The sequence below is a fragment of the Bidens hawaiensis genome, unplaced genomic scaffold, assembly GCF_021521415.1.
Source record: "Bidens hawaiensis isolate Kalapana, Puna unplaced genomic scaffold, B.hawaiensis_p1.1 tig00012904_1, whole genome shotgun sequence".
NCBI lineage: Eukaryota > Viridiplantae > Streptophyta > Magnoliopsida > Asterales > Asteraceae > Bidens > Bidens hawaiensis.
Window position 1 is genome coordinate 261,661 of NW_027492077.1, and position 15,457 is coordinate 277,117.

General features: G+C 34.5%; 1 pseudogene across 1 annotated transcript; it reads right to left on the bottom strand.

Moving 5' to 3' along the window:
- Window positions 1-1,692: 1,692 nt before the first annotated feature.
- Window positions 1,693-14,757, bottom strand: LOC143542576 (protein DWD HYPERSENSITIVE TO UV-B 1-like; annotated as a pseudogene). The gene is made up of 11 exons (XR_013136923.1): window positions 14,561-14,757; window positions 14,064-14,130; window positions 13,720-13,973; window positions 13,298-13,646; window positions 12,611-13,213; window positions 11,544-11,983; window positions 11,278-11,472; window positions 11,128-11,184; window positions 10,986-11,048; window positions 10,774-10,894; window positions 1,693-1,886 (listed from the first exon to the last, which is right to left on the bottom strand). The product of XR_013136923.1 is annotated as a protein DWD HYPERSENSITIVE TO UV-B 1-like (transcript).
- Between the last annotated feature and the right edge of the window lie 700 nt (window positions 14,758-15,457).

The window sequence follows — 15,457 nt, forward strand, 5'->3', positions numbered from 1 at the left end:
GAGCTGGTTTATCAAATGGACAATTTTGTAGAATAGTAACTAAGTTTCAAGTTTGTTTCAGTTAAGTCACTCATATTTTATTTCGTCTCAGTTAGGTCACTCAACTTTCAATTTAGTCTTAATTAAGTCACTCAAGTTTAATGTGTCTTAATTAGGTCACTCAACTTCAATTATAGCTCAATTAGGTCACTCAACTTTCAATAAATGCTCTAATACTCTCTTTTTTACCTTCATATTATATGTTTTTAAATATCTAAAACGTCATTAAAACCAAAAAAAAATTTATCAGTAAATATATAACTTACAATAATATAGTGGTTGTCTCTCGCGTTTTAGAACACAAATTGAAAGTTGAGTGTCATAATTGAGACAAATTGAAAGTTCAGTGACTTAATTGTGACAAAACAAAATACGAGTAACTTAATTGGAACAAACTTGAAATTTGGTTACTATTTTATAGTGTTTTCCTTCTAATTTAGACTCAAGTCCAACCCTGTTTAAACTCAATTTTATTCAAACTTTGACACTTTGGTCGTAGCATTCATTAAATGATTGAATTCATGAAGATCCTGCTGTATCCCAATATCATTGTTCTCAACAAACCATACTTATTGTTCTCTTTCTCAATAGTCAAACGCGTATTGCTACTACATTAAGATTAAAACAGTTCTAAAAATACACAATTTCATTTAATAAGCATTTGATATTTAGCAGTAACTCATGACAGATATGATTAATATGGGGAGGTTACGTATACACAATGTATGCCAATAATCAAGTAATTATTATTTGTTTGTTTTCTAATAAGGACACCGCCCCCCGTAAACTTCCTTACCACGGAAGGGAGATCCACTCTACGACCGGCAGACTTGCTCGTCTTTGGCTGGGCCGGGGAAAAACACGCTTGTGTTGACCTCACAGGGGTATCTCCTTTAGCTGGTTTGAGGGATAATGGGTTTGTAGCTGGGCAAGCAATGAAAAGGGCTGAAACGAAGAAGGTGGAGAAACATGCTAAAGCCTGCGAAGAGAACCAACATGTTTTTGTCCCTCTGGCTTTTGATACCTTTGGCTCCTTGGCACCGGAAGCTATCCGTTTCCTAACTAGGGTCCAACGGGTTGTGCATAGCAATGTGTCGACTCCAAAGGGGCATGGGTATGTCTTTAGCAGGTTAGGGTTTGCAATTCAGAAAGAGGTGGCGGCGCAGCTTGTTGCCCGCCTACCTGCTATGTTGATGTAATATCTATGTTTCTATATAATGAAAAGTTATATATCAGACCCTAAAAAAAAGGTAGAAAACCTTTAAACCAAAGAAAATCAGAACTTTGGTGGTCAAGAGTTGTTTAAATATTAAAAATCAAATGAGAAACAAGTAAAGAACGTTAACAATGGGGATGTAGCTTTTGTTGCATGAATTCTGATTTTTAGATTCAATATTAATGTTGTTTAACAAATTGCTTCAAATGTATAATTTGTCATAAATATTGACACGAATCAAAAGACGCATCAACACTAGCAAAACAATTGGGTCATATACTTTACGCAGACATAAACAATTCGTCATCACTAGATGATAAAATTAGAGATAGGTGAAAGTTTTTATTGATTAAACATTAAAATGTCCACAAATAAGCATTTAGTAGAAATAGATCGATATTTGCACTCAGAATTTTAATAACAAAAGTTGAAATTAACTAAGGGCACTTGCTTTTGCCCTTTGAGTTCTTCAAGTCACGATAGCAAGGGCACTCAGCCTTGTCCGCGTACGGACTAGACGGAACACACCCTTCGCACTTCCCACAACAGATCCCGCAGTATTTCAGACACCTTTCTTTGTAACCCGCATTTGCACACCTTTTATCGCACTTCTCATCGCATCCAAGCGTACCTATAAATTCAATTTAAAATAAGACCAAACAATAAGTCCCAAAATTTAAACATTTGTTGCGAACTTTATAAAAATTAAAATAATATTTATGAATTTAATTTTACTTAGTGGGGAAGGGGCTGGAGAATCCGAGGTGGGGGCCACGGCGATGGTGGAATCAACTGCGGAGATGTAGGTGGCAGAGATGAGGAGTGTGGCGATAAGGAGAAAGGAAAACGGAAGATGGGTCATGTTGTTGGATTGTGGAGTGATGGAGTGTTATGTGTTGAATTTATAGAAATTCAATTACACATGGATGTTATTAAATAACGTACGATCTATCATTCAACAACCCTAGTGTCCTTTTCACCTTCCAACTATTTGTTGTAATTATTGTATTGTGACATGGGGCTTTTTGTTTACTTGGACCATCTCAAAGGTAATTTTTTATAAATATTTAAAAACACGTTGTTTATCAGCTGTCATATTTTTATATTTTCATCTTATATCACTTTTCGTAGTCTTATTGTTGTAAAAAAGTACTATTTTTAAATTAAAATGACTTAAAATTAAAAAATAAACGCGGTTTACAGGTCATTGATGCACATGATATACAAGTCATTAATATAAATGACGTATAACTCATTAATACACTATATTTAAAAGTAAAATAAAAAATCACAACCGTCCCACGCTATAGCCGTCCTTCACCGTCCTTTGACCGACCTTTAACCCAAGGTAAAGAGAGTTTGATGTAATCTTTTGAAAGGACGCTACAAGGGGCATCCAAGGAGCTATTGGAAAAGATTTTAAGAAACGACCAGAAGTTAGAAGTTAGTTTCTTTGGATAATCAACCATCAAAATAACAAGAAATAAATTAGTGTTTTTCTATATGAGAAAAAAATATATTTATCGTTCAAATTAGAAAATAATATAAAAACTATAATATTTCTTCTGATTATCTATTTAGTAGATTATTTTATTCTTTTCATGCTTTGATTTAATCGTAGAACTCTTGTAATTTTGAAGCAACTGTTTTTACTTTCATTTAAGTAACACATGTTTATGGGTTATTACATCAAAAGTTCAAACTAAAAAATGAAAGTCTATATAAAAGATATAAAGATCTACAACATTAATAATAAGGTCATCATATCATCATACTTGTACGATCTCATTAATAACAAAGCTATGTAGGGTCTGAAAAGGATAATATGTAGACAACCTTACCTCTACCCATTAGGAATGGAGAGGATGCTTCCGGTGAGACCCCCGGCTCGTTAATAGTTTTGCATCAAGCCTTGGACATAAGACACATAACAATCAACCATCCGGACACCGACTGATTGGTGCATGTACATTTGTCTTTCGACCATCAACACCACCACATGATGCATGATTAACATTCCGCCATTTTTAACGTTATTTTCACTAAAATAGTAAAATGACGTCAAAATTAGTGCAATTTCACTTTTGCCCACCCTAGGGCCCACATATAGATACATTGTATGCGCGCACCATAACCAGAGCGTAAATTTAATATTGTAAATAAGGTAAGTTGGTAAATTAAATATATGAAAAGTTTGGTAACAATTTACTAAATTCCCTTCCCTTACCAAAACGGTGAAGGTTCGAATTTTGCATACAAGTTAGGTAATTTTAATTAATAGGATAGATTAGATGCCTGTAAAAGCAATAATAATTATAAGAATCCTTAACTACAACAAAAATGGATAAATGTTGATTTTACCATAAGCTATACATGTGAGAATGTGCAAGTGCGACCGTGCGAGGCACCCTTTTGGGTCTTCACTAGTTCCTTTGTCCAAATTAACAATATCTAAGGAGTAAGGAGTGTTCTCCTTAAAAACCACCCTATGGTAGAGGTGCACAAATCGGGTTCAACTGGAAAACCCGAACCGGTTCGAAACCGGTTTTTTCACACCGGGTTGTAAAATGGCACCGGTTCTAATCAAGAACCGGTTCGGTTCCCGACCCGAACCGATGCCCAGATATGCTAACTTTTAAGAACCGGGTAGGGTATGAACCGGAACCGGTTTTTACGTAAAAACCGGTTCCACCGGTTTTTTTTGAAATTTAAATATCATAGCCGTTAGGAACCGGTTCCAACGGCTATATAGCCGTTTTTGACCGTTGGAACCGGTTTTTTAACTATAAATAGGTTATTTTTTTACTCTAAATAGCAAGGTTTGTTTGTGTACTTGTTAAACCACTTCCAAAACTATAAAAACACTCCAAACCACAATTAACCTTAAACCGACAACAAATGGCAACTAATGATGACGTTGTTATGGTGATCGAAACAACAAGATGCCCCGATGTTTGGGTTCATTATGATTTGTGTCTCATGACCGACTCACATGAGTTGGCACGTTGCAAATATTGCTCGAAGTTTCTTAAAGCAGGGTCCAACTCGACATTATGAAAACATACGAATAAGTATTGTCGAGAGAAAAGAAGTTTGGATGCTAAAAAAACGGAAGTGGGAGAGTCGTCCGGCTCTACAACCCAAAAATAAGTATTCCCGGATTAAAATGACGGACTTTGTTTTTTATGTTTTAGTTGTTATGTTTAGTATCGTTTATGTTTTAATAATGTTTGTAATAGTTATTTTTTAAATAAATAAAATGTTCGTCGTTATTAAAAAAGTAACAAAAATTAATCATGAGTAACAAAAGTAATTATAATAAAACAAATCAAAACTAAATATTAGTTGAACAAGTTACAAATAATTTTATCAAAACAAATAATTACAACTCTTCTTCGTCTTCATTCTCGTCTTCACCCGCGTCTTCGTTATCGGAAGAAACCCCGTCCTCCGCCTCCTCATCATGAATATGACGCTCTATTGGTATTTCGTCTTCAAAGTTCGCCTTGTGTTGTACACGATCCACCGCATCCAAATGGTCCTTTAGGCAAATGCAAACCTTTAGAGACTCGGGAGTTAGTTTTGTTCTTCGCATAGATAACACCCTCCCACTAAGAGAAAAAACCGATTCAGAAGCAACCGTTGAGGCTTGTACGGCAAGCAAATCACGAGCCATGGCGGATAGAATGGGAAATTCGTTTTGTTTACCTTTCCACCAAGCCAACAAATCAATATTGCGAATTTCGTCGACCGTTGCGCCCTCAACATAGTTTGCTCCACTATATCGACCAAGTTCGCTACTTGGTGTGTTTCCTCTTTGCCTCTTAGATGCCGATTCACGAATCCCATTCATCAAGTTTATAAGTGGGTCATTGCACGGCCTACTAGTTGTTGTTTTTTTCACAAAAGACGATCTCGTGCTTGGACCATACATTTAAAAATAATGGTCATAAAGGTCTTGAAGGTTTTTGTTGAACTTGTCCTTCGCTTCCGTCGACAACTTCGGGTCAATCTCGTGCATACCTAAGTTGTCGAATATTTCCTCAATCGTTGTTTCAACTCCATTAACATTCCAATAGGGGTTTAATGCGGCGGCACAAGTAAAGACCGGCGGTATGTTTTCAAAATATTTTATGAACTTTTCTTTCATCACCGCAACAATATTTTCGAAGAGTTTGTTTTTCTCCGCAAAGCTTTTAAAAACACAAGACATATAGTACAATTCTTGCAAAACCCAACAACTAGTAGGGTAATAGACTCCCGATAATTTTGTTGTTGACTTTTTGAACACGTCAAGATACTCCAACAAATAACCGACTTGGACCCAAACACTTTCCGGAAACATATCGGCCTCGCGTTCTTCAACAAGATTGTTATGAAAAGCTTTTAAAGTTTGGCGTTGGGCAAAAGCACACTTTAACATATGACAAGTTGAGTTCCAACGGGTTGGAACGTCCCAATTCGGCCCCAAATACTTTCTTTCAACCGACTTGCAATAGTTCTTATATTCAAGATGTCTTCTTTTACCACTTTTGAAGACATCTTGTAACATAAGTCTAAAGTATTTTAAATCATCACAAATGTTTTCATTGTCAAGACCTATTTGAACAACCAAGTTGATGATATGTGCAACACATCGGACATGAAAAAAATCCTCGAAACAAGGTGGTGAATATTTAATGATAAATTTTTCAGCCGCCTTAGTATTGTTTGAAGCGTTGTCAAACGAAATCGAAAATATTTTATTTCTCAAGTTGTAAGTCGTTATAACTTTATCAAGTAATTCAAACAATTTTTCGGCGGTATGTGGGAACGGGAAGTTTTCAAAAGCGATGGTGCGTTTCATCAATTGGCATGTCACCGGATCAACCCAATGAGCAGTGACACATATGTATGATTCGGGCAACCCGTGTGGTGCCGACCAAACATCGGTAGTTAAACTAACCATGGCTTCTAAAGAATGAAAAGACTCGATTAACTCTTTTTTAGCACACTCCCACAACCTGATACAATGACGTCTTAAGGTAGTACGACTTACATGTGTGTATCTCGATGTGCTTTCTCAAAGTAGAGTTGGATTTGTGCTTTAATATTGAACCACATAGTTTGCAACGAGCCTTTTGATAACCTTCGTCATCCACAATCAAATCCCAATGCTTCCATATGTCTTGGTTGCGGTTATGGTTGACTACCGTAACAACCCTTGGGTCCTCCGTAATAGGAACGGGGGCAACAAAAACACTCTTCTTAGCCTTCTTGTTAGTTTTTTTGATGGGTGCCATAATAATATTTAGTTGGATGGTCGGGTAACGGAACGGGTTTGCTAAAGGAGTAGTATTTTAGTTTGTTTTTGAGTTTGGTGGTGAAATTAGTGGTGGAAAACAAGTTATATATAGGTTTGGGCATCAAAACCGGTTCCAACGGCTATATTACCGTTGGAACCGGTTCCAACGGATCTATTGTCTTTCGAAAACCGGTTCCAACGGCTATATTACCGTTGGAACCGGTTCCAACGGCTAATTGGTGGCTAAAAAACCGGTTCCAACGGCTATATTACCGTTGGAACCGGTTCCAACGGCTACTTTGACTTTTGTTTGACTCTTCAAAAAAAACCCGCCGGAACCGGTTTTTCTGGGTACGAACCGAACCGGTTACAATTAAGAACCGGGTAGGAACCGGGTTGGAACTGATACTAACATACAAATATGAGAACCGGGTACGATTTTCGGGTACAAAAATACCCAAACCGGGTATTGTACCAACCGGGTTGGAACTGGAACCGGTTCCGGTTCGGTTTCACCAGTTAGGTTCCGGAACCGGTTTTTTTGTGCACGTATACCCTATGGTTTGGCCCGCCTCAATTCAGGACAAGTTCTCACTCATCTTGCTTATCTTATTGTCATTTTTGTAGCTCTTTTTTTTATTTCAGCACATAAAATTGACCACTTATATCTAATAATCCTAACTCTGTTTTGGTCATGGTTTGATCCATTGTGAAGCTCTACAGTGCCAGATAGTAGAACGCAAACAATACATGTCTATACTCTATAGTATGTGAAAACTCATCTTCATTGAACTTGTGCATCTTGGAAGCCTGGAAGTTGAAATCTTATAGGCTTGTCATTAATGGGCCTTTAACTAATATCTTCTTGGCCCATGAGATTTTGTTTTAACCTGAGGTCCTAGTCGGCTAGTCCAAAGTCCTAAGTCCTAAATCCTAACTCCTAAACATTGATGATTTACATATATATATATGTTACTAGATTTTGAACCCGTATAATACACGGGAATTTTCAAATGATAAAAACTAATAAAGTTTGTTATTTGAAATAAAGATACAAAATTAAAAGGAAAAATAAATTATATACATATTACAAACAATAACCAGTTTAGAGTCTTAAATTTACAAATTTGAGAAAATCACTTTATATACAACATTCGTAGTTTTATCACAAGTATTCCCTTCATCATCCAATATTAAAAGTTTAAGACCACGCCTGCTAGTTACTCTGGATAACGCAACATATAATTGTCCTTGGGAAAAAAACAGGACATCGGAGGAACAAACTAACCTTGGAAAGAGATTGCCCTTGGCTCTTGTTAATCGTCATAGCAAAACATACAGAAAGCGGTAATTGTCTTCTGTTGAATTTGAATGGAAACTTTTTATCAGTCGAAGTCAAAGCAACTCTGTGTATAGCATAAGGTTTGCCAATTTCACTGCCTAATACAGCCTCTATCTCTATAACCTGACTACCAAGGGATTTTACTATTAACCTTGTTCTGTTACACAAACCATAATTCTAATCAATAAACCTTTTACTATTAACCATGTATTTAATCAACATGTATCTAATCAAAATCATAAAAATCATAAAACTTTTACACAAACCATTCACTGCCTGATACACAAACCTTTTACTATTAACCATGTATCTAATCAAAATCATAAAAATCACTTTAAAAATAAAAACTACAAAAAAGGTTCCTAAATACAGCAAACATATGGTTCATGTATCAATATATAATAATCTACCTGGATCTTTTTTTTAACTTTTAATTTTATATTCAAGTTCTTTAAGGAATTATAAGATTTGTCAAGACAATTGATACTGTGGAATAAGGTTTAACCTATATATAATAAAACGTTGCACTTTTGTTGCAAAGAGCACACCTCTTCTGATGGCAACATCTCTATCATGTGAAACAATCATCCTCCAAGATCATAAATTTAAATAAGAAAGAATAATATTTTTTATTATTTTTATAGTTTATTTGTCTAAAATCCATATCATTGTTGTTAGAACATAACACATCAAGGCATTTTGTATGAAAATAATTATTTTGTAACATTTTATAAATCCGGGGATTGGTTCCACATCAAGTGCTGGAACATTTGCATGTATTCCAATCAGATAATGCATTTTTGTTAAAAAGAAAAAATAAGGACTTTAGTAAGTCTTTTTGAATTAGATATGCTTATTCACATGGATCGCATCTTATGTAGGCTTGAACTTTTGTTACTAACTGTAAATCACTAATGCATGGCAATGCATATGAAATTCTTTCATTGATGCTTCCACTTGAAATGTAATTAAAACCGAAGTTTATAATAACAAAACTAATCAATACATATGAATAGGGTCAAGTAGATGATATCATTAAATTAGATAATACCAATCGTTCCCTAGTGAACCGTTAGACGAAATCGCAGGATGCACAAAGGCCAGGATGAAATCGTAGAGTGAACAGAAGAGAAGATTGAGATACTAATAACTGGATTGTGATGGTAAACGTAAATTAAATTAAATTAATTAAATTAAAGTTGGTTAATATCCATGGGTCATATAAATGGAACCCATAATTCATGGGTAGCTTGAATTAAGGAGATTGAAGATTAGAAGGTAGGATGAATTTGGTTATGACACATTAGCATTTAGTATTTTTGTTTGTTAGTATACTAGCTTTTGAACCCGTGTATTACACGGATTTGTCATATAATAAAAATAAAAAGATCCATTATCTGAAAGAAATGAACAAATTTATAGGTAAAAAAAAGATAAAATATATAGTACATACAATAAGAAGTCTAAAATCTCAAATTTATAAATTTGATTTTTTTATATACAACATTTGCAAAAATTGTTTTGATCAATTACCCGTGGATAACTATGATAAATGAGATGAGAGATTAGAAAATTAAAAGAGAAATTATAACCTATTTCTCAAAACTGTTTTGTCTCTTGACTCATGGATATGTATGATAAATAATATGAGAAATTAGAGAATTGGAAATGAAATTATAACCCATTTGCTAAAAATTATTTTGGCCCATGACCAATGAATAGTTATGATGAATGAGATAATAGATTAGAGAATTAGAAAGAAAATTATAACCCATTTGTTAATATGGTTTTGCTCCATAACCCATGAATATGTAGGATGAATGAGAAGAGAGATTAGGCCTAGAATGAATGTTGAATTGCCACATCATCCTCATTATTTTCTTTTATTAGCATGGTTAGATTAGATTAGATTAGATTAGGTTATATTTCTTCTATGGAGGCATATGGAACCACTGCCTCACTAGTTACTAGGATGTTGCATTACAGCATTAGATTGTAAAACATAATAAGTTGGCTTAATCTATTTCGGGAAGTCACAACATTTTAATAAAAATCATATACAAATTTTTTTAACCATAAAAAAGGTTCCTTTTATCTTGATTTATTACCAATAACTATAAAATGAATTGTTTTTTTAGAGAAGTTTAACTCTTTATATTAATTTATATGTATAATACTTTTAGATGGAATTTATATTTTTAAGATACACATTATTTAACAATTTTTATAGAAAGTTGTGTATTTGAGACTGGTTCCATAATACTCACCAGTCACTCTAGCAGCTAACTCGATCTCAGATACACACTTTCCGTAGCGTCCCAATGTATTTGTTCATTCATTTCATCATCAAACATGATCCAACAAGCGCTATAGTGAACTTAACAAACGAAGAACAGATTCATATGCTTCTATTATGGGTCAATGGTCGTTTGATATGAGAGTTTAGTTTATAATGGTGGGTCAGTGAGTAGCAATCACTGACTGGTCCACTTGACCAGGGGTATGTAAAAAGTAAAAAAAACGTTGAATTGCACCTCCATTTTTACCTACAAGTAAATTTTAATAATTTTTGTCCAAACATAACAGCCTGGCTTCAAACTTGGTGTTGTACTTATCAACATATTTAAAACTTGCGTTACCTACAACCTGTTATGGTACAAATCCTCACTGGCATCTTAATAACCAAGCAATTAAAACTTGTACACTACCACCCATCATAATATATAATAGCCAAACAATTAAAAACTAGCACCCTTTCTTATTTGCTTCAACTCTCTGGTTTTAAATAATGATATAACTATACACACAACACTTACATTTTTAATACATAAAAACAATTATGTACAACACCTTCACATCTTATGATACATATATACCAAAAAACTTTATTACCAAATCCAATGTTGTTACGCGACGCTTGTAACATGTTCTTAAGTTCCAAGCATGTAGGAAGGGCAGAGTTGCTGGCCTTTTTGATATTCAGAAGAATATTGGCCCGACGAAAGCAATTGACCTACAATTTATTAATAATTTAATATCACTCAATTAACACGAGGGCGTGTGATAATACTCAGCGGGAAGAATGATATGATAACATGAGATACCTTGATGATCTCCCACTTAGAGCTCGGGCGCACATATGCTGCTAATATGGCCATGTGAAAATGCTGAACACAACCAAATATTAACCCTTACATCATATCTACACGCTAACAATAAACCATGCGTAAATAAACAAAAACTTACTCTAAATGGATCTCCTCTTAGTGACTGAACAAACATCAAGCTCCTTGCATTTTGACCCTGCCACGTAACACACGTTAAAATTAAAACCATCAGAAACAACCATTAACTAACAGTGTTACTAAATCATTATTATTATTTAGAGACCAAAACCTCCAAGTATATATCCCTGAGTCGCCTTCCGGTTTGAGCACAACAAACACGAACAACCGGTTCATCACAACTGCCACTAATTATATAATCTCTCCCGTTCATATAATACGATCGAGTGTAGTTTTGATCACTTCTGGTTGGAGCAATATCAAAATCTGTATGAAGCCTTCCGTCTACAGCCAAAAGTTGTTTAACCTGCAAAATTATTATGATTATAGTTTATAAATATGTTTTGTTATCGTTAAGATTGAATATATAATATCTACCTTGTTGTCAACAGCTGATACGAGCAGATAAAGGTCGTCGGGAGAGAAACAAACCATTACATTTCCACTTGAACTTGAAGTAGTGTAACACGGGTTTACAGGTTTTATTCTTAAGTCCCAATTTTAACATCATGATCAAATGATGATGTCACAAACATAGAGGGAGAGTGATGAGCAAATTTGGCTACATTGATGGCTTCTCGATGCATATCAGTGAACAAATGTAGGCGTTTTCCAGTTGAGATATCGTACACAGCAACTTTCTTTGAGTAGCCGCTTGTAAGAATCCGGTCGTCTGTTGCATTGACATGAACGGAAGTCAAATGCTGAAAGTCGTCAAAGTCAACACCGGTAGGACTACAATAGTTATTTGCAACTTCTGGTAGTGTGTCGTTTATGTCGTATAATCTCAAGGATCCGTTGTCATAACCGATAACAAGCTATTTGTCACAAAAGAAAATTTACATAGTTAAAGATTAGACACGTTTACTTATAAACACACTGATTTGGTTATGTTTATATCTCTTAACTGAAATTCAGTGAAATGTTTGTGAACCATTCGGTGGAAAGTTCATTTATTTAATAAGCAAATGAATATGAACAAAAAAAATTGTTCTTTAGTTAAACGAATAATCATGAGCACATGTGTAGTCTATTCATTTATGTTTATCAACGTTCGTTCGTTATTTTACATTTGTTTAAGTTTGTTAATATATTCATTGAAAACTTTTTGATCCATTACAACTTAGTCTAGTTAGTAGTTATGATAACTTTTTAGGTCCAACACGTTGTTTTTCACATTACATTTAATTACTTTTAGCTCAGTTATGCCCATTCGTCTATGTTCAATTATGTTCGTTTGTTTATGTTCGCGAACCATTCGTTAATACTGTTAACGAATGAACATAAACGAACACGAACACATTCACTTTCATGACGAGAAAACACGAACAAGAAAACAGCGTTCGTTTAATTGTTAGCGTTTGATCGTTTGTTGGATTAAAGTTAAACGAATGAACATGAACATAATCCTTTCGTGTTCATTTACAAGCCTACATAAAACTTACCTTGGATTGGAATCTCTTAAGCCAACAAAGCCCCATAACGCTCTTATTTGTATCAAGTAACTGCATATAATTAACAAGATTCCCGGTCTCATGATTAATAACAACCACCTCCCCTTCTAAAGTCCCAAATGCCATTAAGCTCGGGTCAGTTTGGTGATATTCAAACTGCCTCGGTCGAAGTATTTTGCCCTCTTCCTTAACCATATGACTAATATTCGACAACGGATGTAAAACAGGCCATGCGGATGAACCAAGTTTAACGGCACAGAGAGACCTTGAGTAAAAACTTTGACTTTTTCTATGTAGTGATGAACCCTTTGACTTTATACCACTCGTTCCTATTTCACGCGTATGCAATACGCTAATGACGCTTTCTTTGTGTTGTCGTTTATTCGGTAACGCCTCATAGTAGCTTGAAAAGACGGTTTTAGCCCTTTCTCCATCAAATTTACCTATTTGACAGTTATCCAACACTCTTAATCTTGGTAATGAAACAATCATATACTCCCTGTAATGTTTCTGAAAACATATCGGTGAAGGATGATGCGAGTTATACTTTTGTGAAACCGCATGTTCATCAATGTGCAATTTACCAAAATAACCCTGAAACAAGACGGAGTCGAGACTTAAGTGCATAAATCATAATGATTAGATATAAATGTAAACCATAAAGTTCTAAGTTCTAACCTCGATTGGCATATTACTTGAAGTTTTGTTGGAGTTTACATCTTTCAAATGACACGGCGAAGTGTCCTTGCAACATAAACAGTTTTGAAATCGTAGTTCTAACAATGCAGGAAGTTTTAACAAGGCAGCTACTGTAGTCCAAAGATTTGGCACTCGTGTGGCGCACATTGATAGACGGGTTAAATAAGGCATGTGAGTGAAACAATCTTTTTCCATGGTACTAAGTGAAGTGCAAAAGTCCATATTAAGGGTGTGCAAATGCATAAACTTTCCAGCCATGTTAAGCTTTTGAATCTCGGTTGACTTTATGTTTAACACTTGGCAGTCGAGACCGGACACGAAAAGATCCCTGAAAACATTTTAAAATCGTATATGATATATGAAAACCACTTAATTATGTGGAGTAAATAATTAGAATAGACCTCAATGTATCCCCCTTCAAAGGTGTATCGTGGATATTAACTACACGAAGCCTTGTGTTGATAGCATGCATTAGTGATAAGACTGAGTGCTCGTTTAAGTCAACGCTTGATTCGCAAACCAAGTCAACGGTCTCAAGGGCATTCGAGTGTTCTGAACCGAAAAGGCCGATGAGAGGAAGCAAATCGGCATTTTTAAGCTGGTTCAGTAAAATTACCATGGTAGATCTTTGGCTTATGAATTTTTGAACCATAGCCTAATATCAAGAAAAGAAAAATGTTACGGTTCAATTATGTAAGTTTTAATTATAAGCATTAACTCTAATGTGACAAAAGGTAAATTTGACCTTGTTTAACCATGATAGAACATCTGAGCTAGACTGCACCTTATGCATGTGACAGATTTCCAAGTACCTATACCACAAGATATTTTAATTAATCATGGTTTATTCTAAAGTCAGTTGTAATTTATTCAAATTATAGGCTTAATCTTTGGACAAACATGCCAAAAGTTAAAGTTCCCTTAGAATTCAACTTATTCCTCAAATTATCCTAAATTAGCAACTAATTAAAAGGAGAAATGAAACTAAATCTTCTAAAGTTAAGATATTAATATTCAATTAACAACTTCAATAATCAATACAAATAATTATGTGAAAAATCCACTAACAGAATCATAGTCTTCAGCAACACAGATTAATTAATTCCAAATTCAACCTTCAGAGAGATCTCCATTCTCCAGTAGCAGATGTACATTTATACTCGTTACAATGCAGAAATTAATATTATCAAATTGGAACATGAAGAATGTGTAGTTGCAGATATCAGACACATAGAGACTGACCTGGTGAGTAAATCAGAGATATGTGGAGATGACGAAGACATCAGTACCTCTGCTGTTAGTTTAGTTTAGTTCATGTTCATATGATGTTTTTAGAGAGAGATGAAAGAGAGTACTGGGGACCTCAGTTGTATAAGCAACCCCACTTATTACAGTGGTATCTTATGCTGTCTGTCCATAATAATCACACCTTCTACTCTTCCTGATACAATTACAATTATTATCATACGTGTTCTGCTTTAAATCCACGTGGAACACAAACTAATGCTTATCAGAGTAACATATTGAAAATATATATATTATTAAAATATGAAAATATATTGAATTTTAGATCAAATAAGTTAGATCTACTATCTACTATCCGGTAGTTGGCTTGATTGTTTCAAATAAACTTTTATATAATATAATAAATAATTAAACTGAATATTTTGTTACTTGATTGAGGCTTGTTCGATAAAACCTGGTTTGTTATCGGCTCGACAGTTTATAAGCCGAGCCGGCTCAGTTTTGAAAAAAGTAATACAACACGAGCTAAGGTAAGCTTGCTTATTGGCTCACTTGTTTGGTAGTTTAGATTAACCTCGATTTTAATGTTTATTAGTTATTACTCACATAGCAGTTAATCTTAATCATCCTAAGTCCAATCTTTATGTAAACCAAAGCTCATTGACTTGCCCATTTGACTCGTATTGATATGTATTGCATTTATGGAAAAATATTCAAGTCTAAGCCAGAAATGAAACTAGCTTGTCTTGTCTGGCTAGGTTTGTTCATTAAGTTACCCAAACTTTCTAAAAACTAACTAATGGTTTTCGTTGTGCATAGTAATTTATTATTATAAACTAGTTTGAGGCCCGTGTATTATACGGGCAATTGTGAAAATTTTAAAATTTGACCATC